We start from the raw sequence: 9,465 nt of genomic DNA on the forward strand, positions 1-9,465 counted from the left end.
CTCCCTCCTTCCCTCCTCTCTCCTCCCCCCTCCGTCCCTCCCTCCTCTTTCTTCCCCCTCCCTCCTCTCTCTTCCCCCTCCATCCCTCCCTCCTCTCTCTTCCCCCTCCCTCCCTCCTATCTCTTCCCCCCTTCTCGCCCTCCCTCCTCTCTCTTCCCTCCCTCCTCTCTCTTCCCCCCTCCCTCCCTCCTCGCTCTTTCCCCCCCTCTCTCCCTCCTCTCTCTTCCCCCTCCATCCCTCCCTCCTCTCTCTTCCCCTCCTTCCCTCCTATCTCTTCCCCCCTTCTCTCCCTCCCTCCTCACTCTCTTCCCCCCCTCCTCTCTCTTCCCCCTCTTCCTCCCTCCCTTGTCTCTCTCCCCCCTCCCTCCCTCCCTCCTCTCTCTCCCCCCTCTCTCCCTCCTCTCTCTTCCCCCTCCATCCCTCCCTCCTCTCTCTTCCCCCTCCTTCCCTCCTATCTCTTCCCCCCTTCTCTCCCTCCCTCCTCTCTCTTCCCTCCCTCCTATCTCTTCCCCCTCCCTCCATCCCTCCTCTCTACCCCCTCCCTCCCTCCTCTCTCTTCCCCCTTCCCTCCCTCCCCTCTCTTCCCTCCCTCCCATCTCTTCACCCTCCCTCCCTCCCTACCTCCTCTCTCTATGCCCCTCCCTCCCTCCCACCCTCCTCTCTCTTCCCCCCCTCCTCTCTCTTCCCCCTCTTCCTCCCTCCCTTGTCTCTCTCCCCCCCTCCCTCCCTCCCTCCTCTCTCTCCCCCCTCTCTCCCTCCTCTCTCTTCCCCCTCCATCCCTCCCTCCTCTCTCTTTCCCCTCCTTCCCTCCTATCTCTTCCCCCCTTCTCTCCCTCCCTCCTCTCTCTTCCCTCCCTCCTCTCTCTTCCCCCTCCCTCCATCCCTCCTCTCTACCCCCTCCCTCCCTCCTCGCTCTTCCTCCCCTCCCTCCCTCCTCTCTCTTCCCCCCTTCCCTCCCTCCCCTCTCTTCCCTCCCTCCCATCTCTTCACCCTCCCTACCTCCTCTCTCTATGCCCCTCCCTCCCTCCCACCCTCCTCTCTCTCCCCCCCCCCCTCCTCTCTCTTCCTACCTCCCTTGTCTCTCTCCCCCCTCCCTCCCTTCCTCCCTCCTCTCTCTTCCCCCCTCCCTCCTGTCATAATATACACCAGTATATTATGGTGCAGACACACACACACACTGCTGGACATGCAGTGGGACCAATCAGCATACACAACACCGCAGCCAATCACCAGTGAGAGCACACGCACTATAAAGACTGGGGACAGGAGAGTTCCCGCTCATTCTAGTAGCAGCCAGCTCGGAGCACACAGCCTGCAACACAGACATTCACCATGTGCTGAGTGCATCACCTGGTTAGGACTAGGCAAGGGTCAACAGTTAAAGCTGGTATTGCATTCACCCACAGTTCAAGTATGTTAATATAGTTGCACCAGTTCCAGTGTTGGTGACCTGTTTGTGATCCAGAACACCCAGCACATCACCTCCCTCCTCTCTCTTCCCCCCGTCCCTCCTCTCACTTCCCCCCTCCCCCCTCCTCTCTCTTCCCCCTCTCTCCCCCCTCCATCCTCTCTCTCCCCCTCCCTCCTCTCTCTTCCCCTCCTCTTTCTTCCCCCTCCCTCCTCTCTCTTCCCCCTCCTCTCTCTTCACCCCTCTCTGTTCCCCCCCTCCCTCCCTTCCTCCTCCCTCTTCCCCCCCTCACCCCCTCCTCTCTCGTCCCCCCCTCCCACCGTCCTGCCTCTTCCCCCCCCTCCCTCCTTCCCTCCTCTCTCCTCCCCCCTTCGTCCCTCCCTCCTCTTTCTTCCCCCTCCCTCCTCTCTCTTCCCCCTCCATCCCTCCCTCCTCTCTCTTCCCCCTCCCTCCCTCCTATCTCTTCCCCCCTTCTCGCCCTCCCTCCTCTCTCTTCCCTCCCTCCTCTCTCTTCCCCCCTCCCTCCCTCCTCGCTCTTTCCCCCCCCTCTCCCTCCTCTCTCTTCCCCCTCCATCCCTCCCTCCTCTCTCTTCCCCCTCCTTCCCTCCTATCTCTTCCCCCCTTCTCTCCCTCCCTCCTCACTCTCTTCCCCCCCTCCTCTCTTCCCCCTCTTCCTCCCTCCCTTGTCTCTCTCCCCCCCTCCCTCCCTCCTTCCTCTCTCTCCCCCCTCTCTCCCTCCTCTCTCTTCCCCCTCCATCCCTCCCTCCTCTCTCTTCCCCCTCCTTCCCTCCTATCTCTTCCCCCCTTCTCTCCCTCCCTCCTCTCTCTTCCCTCCCTCCTCTCTCTTCCCCCTCCCTCCATCCCTCCTCTCTACCCCCTCCCTCCCTCCTCTCTCTTCCCCCCTTCCCTCCCTCCCCTCTCTTCCCTCCCTCCCATCTCTTCACCCTCCCTCCCTCCCTACCTCCTCTCTCTATGCCCCTCCCTCCCTCCCACCCTCCTCTCTCTTCCCCCCCCCCCTCCTCTCTCTTCCCCTCTTCCTCCCTCCCTTGTCTCTCTCCCCCCTCCCTCCCTCCTCTCTCTTCCCCCCCTCCCTCCTGTCATAATATACACCAGTATATTATGGTGCAGACACACACACACACTGCTGGACATGCAGTGGGACCAATCAGCATACACAACACCGCAGCCAATCACCAGTGAGAGCACACGCACTATAAAGACTGGGGACAGGAGAGTTCCCGCTCATTCTAGTAGCAGCCAGCTCGGAGCACACAGCCTGCAACACAGACATTCACCATGTGCTGAGTGCATCACCTGGTTAGGACTAGGCAAGGGTCAACAGTTAAAGCTGGTATTGCATTCACCCACAGTTCAAGTATGTTAATATAGTTAACCTTATAATAAAATAGAGTTGCACCAGTTCCAGTGTTGGCGACCTGTTTGTGATCCAGAACACCCAGCACATCACCTCCCTCCTCTCTCTTCCCCCCCCTCCCTCCTCTTACTTCCCCCTCCCTCCCTCATCACTCTTCCCCCTCCTCTCTCTTCCCCCCTCCCTCCTCTCTCTTCCCCCCTCCCTCCCTCCTCTCTTCCCCCTTCCATCCCTCCCTCCTCTCTCTTCCATCCCCCTCCCTCCTCTCTCTTCCCCCCCCCTCTCTCTTCCCCCCTCCCTCCTCTCTCTTCCCCCCTCCTCTCTCTTCCACCCCCCTCCCTCCCTCCCACCATCCTCTCTCTTCCCCCCCTCCTCTCTCTTCCCCCTCCCTCCTCTCTCTTCCCCCTCCTCTCTCTTCACCCTCCCTCCCTCCCTCCTCTCTCTTCCCCCTCCTCTCTCTTCACCCTCCCTCCCTCCCTCCTCTCTCTTCCCCCTCCCTCCCTCCCACCCTCCTCTCTCTTCCCCCTCCTCTCTCTTCCCCCTCTTCCTCCCTCCCTTGTCTCTCTTCCCCCCCTCCCTCCCTCCTTCCTCTCTCTCCCCCCCTCCCTCCCTCCTCTCTCCCCCCCCCTCCCTCCCTTCCTCCTTCCTCTCTCTTCCCCCCCTCCCTCCCTCCTGTCATAATATACACCAGTATATCATGGTGCAGACACACACACACACTGATGGACATGCAGTGGGACCAATCAGCATACACAACACCGCAGCCAATCACCAGTGAGAGCACACGCACTATAAAGACAGGGGACAGGAGAGTTCCCGCTCATTCTAGTAGCAGCCAGCTCGGAGCACAGAGCTCACAGCCTGCAACACAGACATTCACCATGTGCTGAGTGCATCACCTGGTTAGGACTAGGCAAGGGTCAACAGTTAAAGCTGGTATTGCATTTACCCACATTTCAAGCATGTTAATATAGTTAACCTTATAATAAAATCGAGTTGCACCACTTCCAGTGTTGGTGACCTGTTTGTGATCCAGAACACCCAACACATCATGGTACAAGGAGTGGTTGCATACGAGCACTTCTGAGACCCACCTGCAACTAATCAGCATTCCGGCATCCTGCAGTATGGAGAACATCAACCCGCTGCCGCCGCTCCGCATCACCGGCACCTCAGCGTACAGTGACAATCAGCAACGATAACCAGGCAAGATGTTCAAGATCCGGGTTCCGCAGCAGCTCCAGTGCCACGGCGATCGCCGCGAAAACTGGCGGGCATTCCGGCAAAAGTTTGAAATCTTCCTGCTGACAGCTGAACTAGAAGACCTGGCCGATCCTGAAAAAACAGAGCTTCTCCTCACCATCGCCGGTGCCAGAGCAGAAGAAATCTTAATTTAAAAATTCAAGTTCTCCAAGCGGCAAAACAGGAGCGACTTCCAGGCAAACTGGAGGACCTCCAAGAACAAGGAGTGCTCTCCAGAGTGATGGAACCAACCGACTGGGTCAGTTCCATGGTCTGCGTAAAGAAGCCTTCCGGCGAGCTCCGGATCTGCATTGACCCAAAGGATCTGAATCGCAACATAATGAGGGAGCATTACCCTATCCCCAAGCGCAAGGAGATCACGTGCGAGATGGCTCGGGCCAACATCTTCACCAAACTTGATGCCTCGAAAGGATTCTGGCAAATTCAACTACACAGGTCCAGCAGAAAGCTGTGTACCTTTAATACCCCGTTTGGCAGATACTGCTACAACAGGATGCTGTTTGGGATTATATCGGCATCAGAAGTATTCCATCGGATCATGGAGCAAATGATGGAGGGCATTGAGGGTGTGCGCGTCTATGTTGACGACATCATCATTTGGTCCACCACCCCGCAGGAGCATATCAGTCGCCTCCAGCGCGTTTTCAAACGAATACGGGACCAAGGCCTTCGCCTCAACAGAGCCAAATGTTCCTTCGGCCAGACGGAACTCAAGTTCCCAGGGGACCACATCTCCCGGTTGGGTGTGCGGCCGGATGCGGACAAGGTGGCAGCCATCACGGCCATGCAGAAGCCAGCGGATAAGAAGGCGGTCCTCTGATTTTTGGGCATGGTCAACTTCCTGGGGACATTCATCCCCAACCTTGCCTCCCATACCACAGTTCTCCGGAAGCTGGTCAGGAAGTCAACAGACTTCCAATGGCTTCCCGCCCACGAGCGCAAATGGGAGGAGCTTAAGACCAAGCTTACCACGGCCCCGGTATTGGCATTTTTTGATCCCACAAAGGAAACAAAAATTTCAACAGAGGCCAGCCAATCCGGCATTGGGGCGGTGCTCCTGCAACGTGATGAGGCCTCATCATGGGCCCCTGCTGCATATGCGTCACGTGCCATGACCCCCACGGAACAGCGCTGCGCGCAGATCGAAAAGGAGTGCCTGGGCCTGTTGACCGGGGTCGACAAATTTCATGATTATGTGTACGGCCTCCCCCAATTCACTGTCGAGACCGACCATCGCCCGCTGGTCAACATTATACAAAAAGACAGACTTCTGGGTGCGGCGATGACCAGCTGAGTCGCACGTTTCGGCAGCTCCCGGTGAAACGGACTTTTGGGCTCTTGATAGGAGCCCCAATGGCAATTTTGACGGCTAAAAACACTGTGCGGTAAACCAGAAGGGAATCCCCCCTGGATACGGATGAAAAAAGGAGGAGAAAGTGGCCGGATTGCAGTGGATTCTTTAGAACAGCGGCAAGGAAGGCAAGCAAAAACCAAGATGGCGTCGGAAGGTGGCAGTTTAACATGGGGCCCTGAACAACAAGAGTTCTTGAAATGCTGTGTGGAAGAGCTCAAAAAGGAAATGAAGAAAGAGCTGTTGGCCCTGATACTACAGGCGATCGAAGGGCTAAAGGAGGAACAAAAGACCCAGGAGCGGGAGCTCCGGGTCGTGAAGGCAAAGGCAGCCGAGAATGAGGGCGACATACAGGGCCTGGTGGTGAAGACGGAGATGCATGAGGCACATCAGAAACGATGTGTGGAAAGGTTGGAGGCACTGGAGAACAACGCAAGGAGGAACAACCTGAGGATTCTTGGTCTTCCTGAAGGTGCGGAGGGAGCGGACGTCGGGGCATATGTGAGCACGATGCTGCACTCGTTAATGGGAGCGGAGGCCCCGGCGGGTCCGTTGGAGGTGGAGGGAGCATACCGAGTGATGGCGCGAGGACCGAGAGCAGGAGAAATTCCCAGAGCCATAGTGGTGAGATTCCTCCGTTTTAAGGATAGAGAAATGGTCCTTAGAATGGGCAAAGAAAACTCGGAGCAGTAAATGGGAGAACGCGGTGATCCGCGTTTATCAAGACTGGAGTGCGGAGGTGGCGAGAAGGAGGACGAGCTTTAATCGGGCCAAGGCGGTGCTTCATAATAAGAAGATAAAATTTGGAATGCTGCAACCGGCAAGACTGTGGGTCACATATCGAGGGAGGCACCACTACTTTGAGACGGCGGATGAAGCGTGGACTTTTATTGTGGAAGAAAAACTGGAATGAGCGGGTTATTATTAAAAAGAACGTTTGAACAAAGTGGTGGGGCGAATGTGGGGGGTGAAGAGGGGGGTTAAAAAGGGGGGAAAGAGGAGTTTTATGTACTAATCCTGCGATGTGGTAACTTTTCTCTCTTCCACAGGTGGTGATGGGGGGAGGAGGGGAGGTGGAGGAGATGGGGCATTGGCCATTGGGGGCGGGGCCAAGGGAGAAGCGCGGGCTTGGTTCCCGCGCTATGATAATCATGGCGGGAATAGAGAAGCAGGAAGGAGGGGGCTTCGCACGGTGCGAGCCGAGGTCACGGGGGGAAGCCGAGGTCGGCCAGAGTTTGCTGACTTCTGGGAGCAACATGGGGGGAGTAATTACGCTAGCGGGGGATCTAGCGGGGGGGGTGTGTGGGAGGGGGAATTACTGGGTTGCTGCTGCTGGGGAGAGGGGGGAGCTGGTATGGGAGGGGATGGGCGGGGGGGCACCGCCTGGGGGAGATACAGCTGCGTGGGAACCGGGTGAGGAGCTGGAAAAAGGGAATGGCTAATCGACAAGGGGGGGGGGGTAGGAAGCCCCCCAACCCGGCTGATCACGTGGAACGTGAGAGGGCTGAACGGGCCGATAAAGAGGGCACGGGTACTCGCACACCTTAAGAAACTTAAGGCAGATGTGGTTATGTTACAGGAAACGCACCTGAAACTGATAGACCAGGTTAGGCTACGCAAAGGATGGGTGGGGCAGGTGTTCCATTCGGGGCTAGATGCGAAAAACAGGGGGGTGGCTATATTAGTGGGGAAGCGGGTAATGTTCGAGGCAAAGACTATAGTGGCGGATAACGGGGGCAGATACGTGATGGTGAGTGGCAAACTACAGGGGGAGACGGTGGTTTTGGTAAACGTATATGCCCCGAACTGGGATGATGCCAATTTTATGAGGCGGATGCTAGGACGCATTCCGGACCTAGAGATGGGAAAGCTGATAATGGGGGGAGATTTTAATACGGTGTTGGAACCAGGGTTGGATAGGTCGAAGTCCAGGACTGGAAGGAGGCCGGCAGCAGCCAAGGTACTTAAAGATTTTATGGAGCAGATGGGAGGTGTAGACCCGTGGAGATTTAGCAGACCTAGGAGTAAGGAGTTCTCTTTTTTCTCCTATGTCCGTAAAGTCTACTCGCGAATAGACTTTTTTGTGCTGGGAAGGGCGTTGATCCCGAAGGTGAGGGGAACGGAGTATACGGCTATAGCCATTTCGGATCACGCTCCACACTGGGTAGACTTGGAGATAGGGGAGGAAACAGGAGGGCGCCCACCCTGGAGAATGGACATGGGACTAATGGCAGATGAGGGGGGTGTGTCTAAGGGTGAGGGGGTGCATTGAAAAGTACTTGGAACTCAATGATAATGGGGAGGTCCAGGTGGGAGTGGTCTGGGAGGCGCTGAAGGCGGTGGTTAGAGGGGAGCTGATATCAATAAGGGCACATAAAGGGAAGCAGGAGAGTAAGGAACGGGAGCGGTTGCTGCAAGAACTTTTGAGGGTGGACAGACAATATGCGGAAGCACCGGAGGAGGGACTGTACAGGGAAAGGCAAAGGCTCCATGTAGAATTTGACTTGCTGACTACGGGCACTGCAGAGGCACAATGGAGGAAGGCACAGGGTGTACAGTACGAATATGGGGAGAAGGCGAGCAGGTTGCTGGCACACCAATTGAGGAAAAGGGGAGCAGCGAGGGAAATAGGGGGAGTGAGGGATGAGGAAGGAGAGATGGAGCGGGGAGCGGAGTTAATGGAGTGTTCAAGACATTTTATAAAAAATTATATGAAGCTCAACCCCCGGATGGGAGGGAGAGAATGATGGGCTTTTTGGATCGGCTGGAATTTCCCAAGGTGGAAGAGCAGGAAAGGGTGGGACTGGGAGCACAGATCGAGGTAGAAGAAGTGGTGAAAGGAATTAGGAGCATGCAGGCGGGAAAGGCCCCGGGACCGGATGGATTCCCAGTCGAATTCTATAGAAAATATGTGGACTTGCTCGCCCCGGTATTGACGAGGACCTTTAATGAGGCAAAGGAAAGGGGACAACTGCCCCGACTATGTCTGAAGCAACGATATTGCTTCTCTTAAAGAAGGAAAAGGACCCGCTACAATGCGGGTCCTATAGACCTATTTCCCTCCTAAATGTAGATGCCAAGATCCTGGCCAAGGTAATGGCAATGAGAATAGAGGAATGTGTCCCGGGGGTGGTCCACGAGGACCAAACTGGGTTTGTGAAGGGGAGACAGCTGAACACGAATATACGGAGGCTGTTAGGGGTAATGATTGATGCCCCCACCAGAGGGGGAAACAGAGATAGTAGTGGCGATGGATGCCGAGAAAGCATTTGATAGAGTGGAGTGGGATTATTTGTGGGAGGTGTTGAGGAGATTTGGTTTTGGAGAGGGGTATGTTAGATGGGTGCAGCTGTTGTATAGGGCCCCGATGGCGAGCGTGGTCACGAATGGACGGGGATCTGCATATTTTCGGCTCCATAGAGGGACAAGGCAGGGATGCCCTCTGTCCCCATTATTGTTTGCACTGGCGATTGAGCCCCTGGCGATAGCGTTGAGGGGTTCCAAGAAGTGGAGGGGAGTACTTAGAGGAGGGGAAGAACACCGGGTATCTTTGTATGCGGACGATTTGTTACTATATGTGGCAGACCCGGCGGAGGGGATGCCAGAAATAATGCGGATACTTGGGGAGTTTGGGGATTTTTCAGGGTATAAATTGAACATGGGGAAAAGTGAGTTGTTTGTGGTGCATCCAGGGGAGCAGAGTAGAGAAATAGAGGACCTACCGTTGAGGAAGGTAACAAGGGACTTTCGTTACCTGGGGATCCAGATAGCCAAGAATTGGGGCACATTGCATAGGTTAAATTTAACGCGGTTGGTGGAACAAATGGAGGAGGATTTCAAGAGATGGGATATGGTATCCCTGTCACTGGCAGGGAGGGTGCAGGCGGTTAAGATGGTGGTCCTCCCGAGATTCCTCTTTGTGTTTCAGTGCCTCCCGGTGGTGATCACGAAGGCTTTTTTTAAAAGGATTGAAAAGAGCATCATGGGTTTTGTGTGGGCCGGGAAGACCCCGAGAGTGAGGAAGGGATTCATACAGCGTAGCAGGGATAGGGGGGGGGCTGGCACTACCGA

Source organism: Scyliorhinus torazame, chromosome 10 (assembly GCF_047496885.1).
Source record: "Scyliorhinus torazame isolate Kashiwa2021f chromosome 10, sScyTor2.1, whole genome shotgun sequence".
Lineage (NCBI taxonomy): Eukaryota > Metazoa > Chordata > Chondrichthyes > Carcharhiniformes > Scyliorhinidae > Scyliorhinus > Scyliorhinus torazame.